At 42.0% G+C, this 7649-nt stretch overlaps 1 protein-coding gene across 3 annotated transcripts in view; it reads left to right on the top strand.

Moving 5' to 3' along the window:
* The first annotated feature begins 332 nt into the window (after positions 1-332).
* Positions 333-7649, top strand: part of APBA2 (amyloid beta precursor protein binding family A member 2) — a 222062-nt gene continuing 214745 nt past the window's right edge. For all 3 annotated transcript variants that reach the window (XM_030317530.2, XM_032593581.1, XM_030317529.2), the window contains exon 1: positions 333-436. The gene's annotated coding sequence lies outside the window, so the exon portion shown is untranslated. The remainder of the gene's footprint in view (positions 437-7649) is intronic.

Raw genomic sequence — 7649 nt, 5'->3', positions numbered from 1 at the left:
CCAAGGCCCAGCCGCTGGTGGCCTCAAAATCGTTAGCTGTCTGTGCATGCTGACCTTTGGGAATGAGCAGGAGGGCTCACTTGAAAACTTGGAGACACTCACGATCTATTTGCAGCTCTTTGATTTTCAAAATGTTCAGCTGTTCTGCAGAACCTTGGAGTTCTGATCCCACAGTTCCGAGCCGCCTTTGACGTTTCGGTGCAGGGAGCTGTTAGCCTCTTTTTTTTAAACGTGTGGTCTGTCGCTCAGATAAGAGAGCTGCCATGTGTTTATACATAAGCAGCTTGCTTGCAGCCCATTGATACCCTATTTGTGTTCTCTTGTTTCAGTCTCTGGAAGATTTAAGCTTTGCTGAATCCCGTGTGGGCAAACCAGCCTCTGAGGCCAGGACCGTCCTGCGGATGGCTGAGAGTCCTCTTGGGCCTGGGGACTGCGAGTGAGTAGGACCTCACCACTCACTGGGTGATAGTCACCACTGTGCTGGGCCCCACCTGCCGTTTCGTATACACCTCGGCTCCCGTGCTGAATGGGAGCTGAGAGAACAGCATTGTGTCCTGTGGCCCCCACCTCTCTCTAAGAAAAGCTTAAATGCACCTACACTAAAATTTTTCATTGCTTTCTGTTTTTACAAATTTACCTTTATTTTGCAGAAAAAGGCAAGAAGGAGTCCAGGATGTCCCTAGAGGACCAATGGCCACACAGTAGACTGTTTCCTATGACCCCGCCTGTGTCCCCTATCAGACTCACCAGGGTGCTTTCTGCTGCACTGTGTTCTGCGTGGCACTGTGTTGCCTCCCCAGGCAGCCCCCCTTCCAGTTAGGTGCACATGGGCCAGGGACATCCAAGTGAGTGGCTCTCCCTGGGAGTGCAACAGGGCCAGCAGGATGTGGGCAGGGTCTCCCCGCCCAACCCTGCCCAACTCCAGGCTACTCATCGACCCAGGTGGTTGACCTGAGGTCCTGCCATTAGGGGCTCTCTCCAGGGTCACCAGGTGGGGGCAGGGCAGCTTGGGGACTGGGGGCCACTGTGGAAAGTCCCCCCAAGTGGATGGAGCTGGGCACTCAGGCTGTGACTGAGTGTGTCTGTGATACACAGCCTGTGATAAGGCTGTGTCTGAGGGTGTCACCTGTTGGCAGTGAGAGCCGCAAGCCTGTGTTAGCTATCTAGGGCTGCTGTGGCAAAGTACCACAGACTGGGTGGCTTAAACAACAGAAGCTTATTTTCTCACGGTTCTGGAGTCCAAAATCAAGGTGTTGGCAGGGATGGCTCCTTCTGGGGACTGCGAGGGGGAGTCTGTTGCAGGCCTCTCTCCAGCTCTCGTAGTTTGCTGACAGTCTCTGGCCTTCCTTGACTTGTGCTGCTATAATTGTAACCCCCACATAGCTTTCTCCTTGCGTCGTTATCTCTGTGTTCAAAATTCCCCTTTTTATTTTTTTTTAAAGTTTATTTATTTATTTTGAGAGAGAGTGAGCAAGTGGGGGAAGGGAAGAGAGAGAGAGAGAGAGAGGGAGACGGAGGGAGAGAATACCAAGCAGGCTCCACACTGTCAGTGCAGAGCCTGACGCAGGACTCGAACTCACGAACTGTGAGATCATGACCTGAGCTGAGACCACAAGTCAGACACTTAACCCACCGAGCACCTAGGTGCCCCCCAATTTTCCCCTTTTAAAAGGACACCACTCAAAATGGATTAGGGCCCACTCCAATGACCTCATCTTCATGATCACCTGCAGAGACCTTGTTTCCAATTAGGGTTTCATGCACAGCTACTGAGGGTTAGGACTTGAATATTGCCTCGGGGGCCATAATTCAACCCATAGCAAGTCCCCTCCCAGGACAGGGCCCATCTTCCAGGTGCCTGTGGGGTCTGGTCAGTGGAGCGGCCCAGCTTGTCCTGCAAAGGGGAGGGGACATCAACAGCTGTGTAATCATCCCACATGAGACCTTTTCCTAGCAGGGTCCCCAAGTGCAGCATACAGCCAGCCACAGCTTCCAGCCCACGTTCCGTCCTTCAGTGGCCAGTCAGCCTGGCCTTCCGGCTCCCTGTTTTTATACAGCACCTTCGTTGGCTCCCATTCTGCCCTCCCCCCAAAGCCTTGCTGTGCTTCACTCTCCACCATCTGGTCCCTAATCCAGACCCCACTGAGCAGCTCAGTGCCAACCCCACTTTACACTGTCTTTCAGGAAACATCCTGACCCACCCCATTATGTCTCCCTCCTGCCTCTCAACCTGGTGGCATGGCAGCTCCTTCAAGTATACGTTGAGAACTTAAAAGCAGTAAGAGCACTATTTGTTCTGTACATAGTGGGCCAGGCACTGTGCTGCGAGAGCCACACAGAGTGACTCCCTGAATGCTCGCTGAAGGCCAGGGAGGAAAGTGAGGTTCTTGCTCACATGCACAGACCTGGAAAGTGCCAGAGCTGGGATTTAAAATCATGGCTGCAGTTCCAAAGCCTCAGCCACACCTCTAGCACTATGCTGGGTCCTGTTCTGGGTGCTGTGGAAACTGAGGCAGCTAGGACCCAGCCCTGTGCACAGGTGTGCTTACACAGCATTCTTGGCCAGGTCCTTTCAGGCTGTGACATGACATGCCCCACCTGCCCTTAGCCCCCCTGACAGCCCTGGGTTCGCTTTTTCAAATATTATTTTTATTTTATCGATATCCTATACATATACATGTTTTTTTAGAAGTCAGGAGTTCTGTAAGGTTTGTTAAAAAACAGCAGATTCTTGGCTACCGCTCCTACTATCCCCACGCGACCCCTGCCCTATCCTGCTCCCTGTGGACCACCACTTACAGCTTTCAGCTGTTTCTTCTGCGATTTATCACACATTCGTAAAGATTATGCATGCACTCTTATTTCTGAACTCCCTATGGTGGTGAAAATGATTTTAACTCACAGTTTTCATTTCGTAGGGATGCTCTATTTAACCAGTATAGTTATTTCATAATTTTGGGTTAAATCCCTATAAAACGTGTATCAGTCAGGATGGACTAAATCAGGAGACAGTTAAAACACATCCCCTAGATCTGAAAAAATTCAGTTTCTGATTAGCAGGTATGGTGTTTATTTATGTTTCTGGCTCTCCTTTTGTTTTTGAGCAGTTTCAAGAGAAGATGAAGAAAGGTTTCTAACCCTGTTTCCTAAACACCAGAAGTCAGTCCAATTGTTCTTTAGCTTACCCTGGTTGGCTTCCTGCTCTCTCTCTCATCCCACTGAGAATTCTCATCCAGGTCACCAACACCCAGTGTTGACAAATCCAACACATGATTTTCTGTCAACATCCTGAGTGCCCTGCAGTGTTTGGATGTTGTCGTTGTTGTTGTTGTTGTTGTCGTTGTTTTTTCCTCTCTCTCTTTCTGCCTTGGTCTCCATCTTAGGGGGAAAGTCTCTAGTTTCTCACCATTAAATATGATGTTATCTACATTGTTAAAAAACTGAGATAAAATTCACATAACAGAAATTAACCAGTAACCAGCTTAACGTGTGTAGTTTAGTAACATTTAATGCCTCTCCTGTGTCGTGGGGGATCCATCCCTTCGATTGTGTTCCAAGACATTTTCATCATCTCAGAAGGAAATGCTCATGTTTGTTAAGTGTTCTGTTTCCATTCCCTCTCCCCCACCCTCCCAACCTCATCACTCAGCTTTCAGTCTCTGTGGATTTACCTATAATGGATGTTTCCTATACAGTTAGAAATAATACAGTATGTGACCTTTTGTGTCACAGCCTCTAGAACTGTGAGAATTATTGTTACAAGCCACATAATCTCTGGTACTTTGTTACAGCAGCCCAAATGGACTTTGATTTGGCATAATGTTTATGCGGTTCATCCAAGTTGTAGCAGGTATCAGAACTTCATTCCTTTTACGACTGAGTACTGTTCCATTGTATATTTATATACCACGTCCTGTTTATCCGTTCATCTGTTGATGGACATTTGGGTGGTTTCAACCTTTTGCCTGTTATGAATAATGCTATTATGAACGTGTGTGTACAGGTATTTGAATACATGTTTTCAGTTCTTTTGTGTATATACCTAGGAGTGGAGTTGCTGGATCACATGGTAATTTTTGAGGAACCACCAATATGTTTTCCACTACTGCTTTATTACATTCTCACCAGCGGGATGTGAGGGTTCCTGTTTTCCTCAACCTTACCTACTCTTATTGTTTTCTTTTTTTTTTTTAAAGTGATGGCCAACCATCCGGGTGTAAAGTGGTATCTTATTGTGGTTTTGATTTGTATTTCCTCTTGTCAAGCTAAGGATGGTCTCCTCAATGACTAATTTGGTGAATTTTTTTTTTTAAATCAGGAATTGGTGTTGTCTTTTGTATAATGCTTTTTCTGCATCAATTAATATGATCATATATTTTTTCTTCTTTTGTCTGTGTGGTGATGGCTTATATCAGTTTATTTTCTCATGTTGATCCAACATTGCATCCCTGGAATACATCTCACTTGGTTGTGATACATAATTCTTCTCAGATATTGTTGGATTCTATTTGCTAATACTTTGTTGAAGATTTTTAGGTGTGTATTCATGAGAGATACTGGTCTCTAGTTTTCTTTCTTGTAATTATCTTGTAATTATCTGTTTTTGATATTAGGGTCATACTGGATTTATGATATAAGTCAGGAAGGGCTCCTTCCTTTTCTAATTTCTGAAGTAGATTGTAGAGAATTGGTATCCTATCTAACTTAAACATTTGGTAGAATTCCTAAGAGGAGTCATCTGGGCCTCGTGATTTTGGGGGGAAGATTATTAATTATTGATTCAATTTCCTTAACACAGATAGCTGGTTTGTCTTTCTCCTTGTATGAGTCTGGTAGTGTGTATCATTTAAGAAATTGGCCCATTTTATCTAAATTATCAAATTTGGGGGTATAGAGTTCTTTGTAGTATTCTTTTATTATGCCTTTAATGTCTGTGGGATCAGTATTTCTTTCATTTCTGGTGTTAGTAATTTGTGTCTTCTCTCCTTTTTCTTGGTTAGCTTGGTCAAAAAACCAGACTTTTAGTGTGTTGATTTTTTTCCTATCATATTCCTGATTTCATTGATTTATACTCTTCACTATATTTCTTTTGCTTGATTTAGACTTAAAATTGTTCTTTATCTCGGGGTGCATGGGTGACTGAGTTGGTAAAGTGTCCAACTCTTGAGTTTGGCTCAGGTCATGATCTCGCTGTCATGAGATCGAGCTCTGTGTTGGGCTCTGCACTAAGCATGGAGCCTGCTTGGGATTCTCTTTCTCCCTCTCTCTCCGCCCCTTCCCTGCACATGTGCATGCATGCTCTCTTTCTCAAAATAAATAAACATTAAAAAAATTGTTATCTTATTTCCTGAGGTAGAAGCTTAGGTTATTGATTTTAGATCTTTCTTCTTTTCTAATGTATACATTTAGTGCTATAAATTTTTCTCTAAATACTGCTTTTGCTGCCTTCTGCAAATTCTGACAACTGGTATTTTCATTTTCGTTTAAAATTTTTTTTTAAAATTTGTCAGTAATTACTCATTGACCCATGTGTTATTTAGAATTGTGTTGTTAAATTGTCAGGTATTTGGAGATTTCACCTGTCTTCCTGTTAATTGCTTTTTGGTTTAATTCCATTCTAGTCTAAGAAAATACTTTGTATGATACCTGTTTTGTAAAAAACTTGTTAAGGTGTGTCTTGTGGTCCCAAATGTGGTCTTTTTTTGTGCTATGATCATAATATTGGTATCTCCCCAGCCCCTACAAGTTCTTATGTTGAAGTCATACCCCCCCAAAGTGATTGTATTAGAAGATGGCATCTTTGGGAGGTGATCAGGTGATTAGGCAGCGCCCTTGGGATGGGGTTACTATTCTTATGAAGAAGGCTCCACAGAGCTCCCTATCCCCTTCTGCCGTATGAGGACACAGTGAGAAGTCTGAGACCCAGAAGGGGACCCACACCTGACCAAGCTGGCATCCTGATCTCGGACTTCTAGTCCCTAGAACTATGAGAAATAAATGTTTGTTGTTTATAAGCCACCCAGTCTGTTGTATTTTGTTATAGCAGTCCAGTGGGCTAAGACACTTAGGTGAATGTTCCATGCAAGCTTGAGAAGAATGTGTGTTTTGCTGTTGTTGGATAAAATATTCTATAAATGTCATTTAGAAGCAGTTGATTGATAGGGCTGTTTGAGTGAACTATGTTTGTTGATTTTCTGCCTGCTTGTTATATCGGTTACTGACAGAGGATGGTGAAGCCTCCAATTATAATAATGAATTTGTCTCTCTTTTCAATTCTATCAATTTTTGCCTCATATATTTTAATACTCTGATGTTAGGTGCATAGCTGTTTAGGATTGTAATATCTTCTTGAATAATTGAATAGAATTACATATCATTATGTAATGCTCCCTCTTTATCCATGATAATTTTCCTTGTTCTAAAGTCTGCTGTGTCTGAAATTAATATTGGTACTCTAATTTTCTTTTGATTAGAGTTAGCATGGTTTATCTTTCTCCATTCCTTTTAACCTATCAGAGTCTTTATATTTATTTTTTTATTCCTTTTTTAAATGTTTATTTATTTTGGGGAGAGAGAGCATGAGCAGGGGAGGGGCAGAGAGAGGGAGACAGATAATTTGAAGTAGGCTCCATGCTGACAGTAGAGACCCGATGTGGGGCTCAAACTCAAGAACTGTGAGATCATGACCTGAGCCAAAGTTGGATGTTTAACTGACTGAACTACCCAGGTACCCCAGAATCTTTATAGTTAAAATGGATTTCTTATAGCCAAACTATGGAAAGAGCCCAGATGTCTATTGACTGATGAATGGATAAAGAAGATGTGATATATATATATATCAATGTGTGTGTGTGTGTGTGTATGTTTGTGTATGTGATATATGTATACGTGATATATACACACATGTATACATATATACATATACGTATATGATGTATATGATATATATAATATATATGCACACACATATATACACACAATGGAATATTACTCAGCCATCGAAAAGAATGAAATTTTGCCATTTGCAACAATGTGGATGGAGCTAGAGTGAATTATGCTAAGGGAAATAAGTCAGAGAAAGACAAATACTGTATGATTTCACTCATGTGGAATTTAAGAAACAAAACAGATGAACATATGGGAGGTGGAAAAAAAAGAAAAAAAGACAGGGAAACAAACCATAAGAGACTCTTAAAGATAGAGAACAAACTGAGGATTGAAGGAGAGAGGTGGGTGGGGGATGGGATGGGTGATGGGTATTAAAGAGGGCACTTGTGATGAGCACTGGGTGTTATATGTAGGGAATGAATTTCTGAATTCTACTCCTGAAACCAATATTGCACTGTATGTTAACTAACTGGAATTTAAATAAAAATTTGAAAAGAAAAAAATGGGTTTCTTATAGACAGCATATGGTTGGATCTTGTGTTTTTATTTACTCTGATAACCTCTGTCTTTTACTTGATGTATTTTTATACCGTTCACATTTAAAGTTATTGTTGGAGTATTTAGATTAATATCGAACTTTTTAATAGCTTTTATTTTTGCAACAGGCTCTTTTTTCTTCTCTGGTTTTCATGGACCATTTTATATGATTCCATAATGTTCTCTTAGTTTATCATTTATATTTCTTTTTAAAAATTTTTAGT

The sequence above is a fragment of the Lynx canadensis genome, chromosome B3 (genome assembly GCF_007474595.2).
Source record: "Lynx canadensis isolate LIC74 chromosome B3, mLynCan4.pri.v2, whole genome shotgun sequence".
Taxonomy (NCBI): Eukaryota; Metazoa; Chordata; class Mammalia; order Carnivora; family Felidae; genus Lynx; species Lynx canadensis.
The sequence above is the reverse complement of the archived record's forward strand: the minus strand, read 5'-3'. Positions and strand labels throughout refer to the sequence as shown.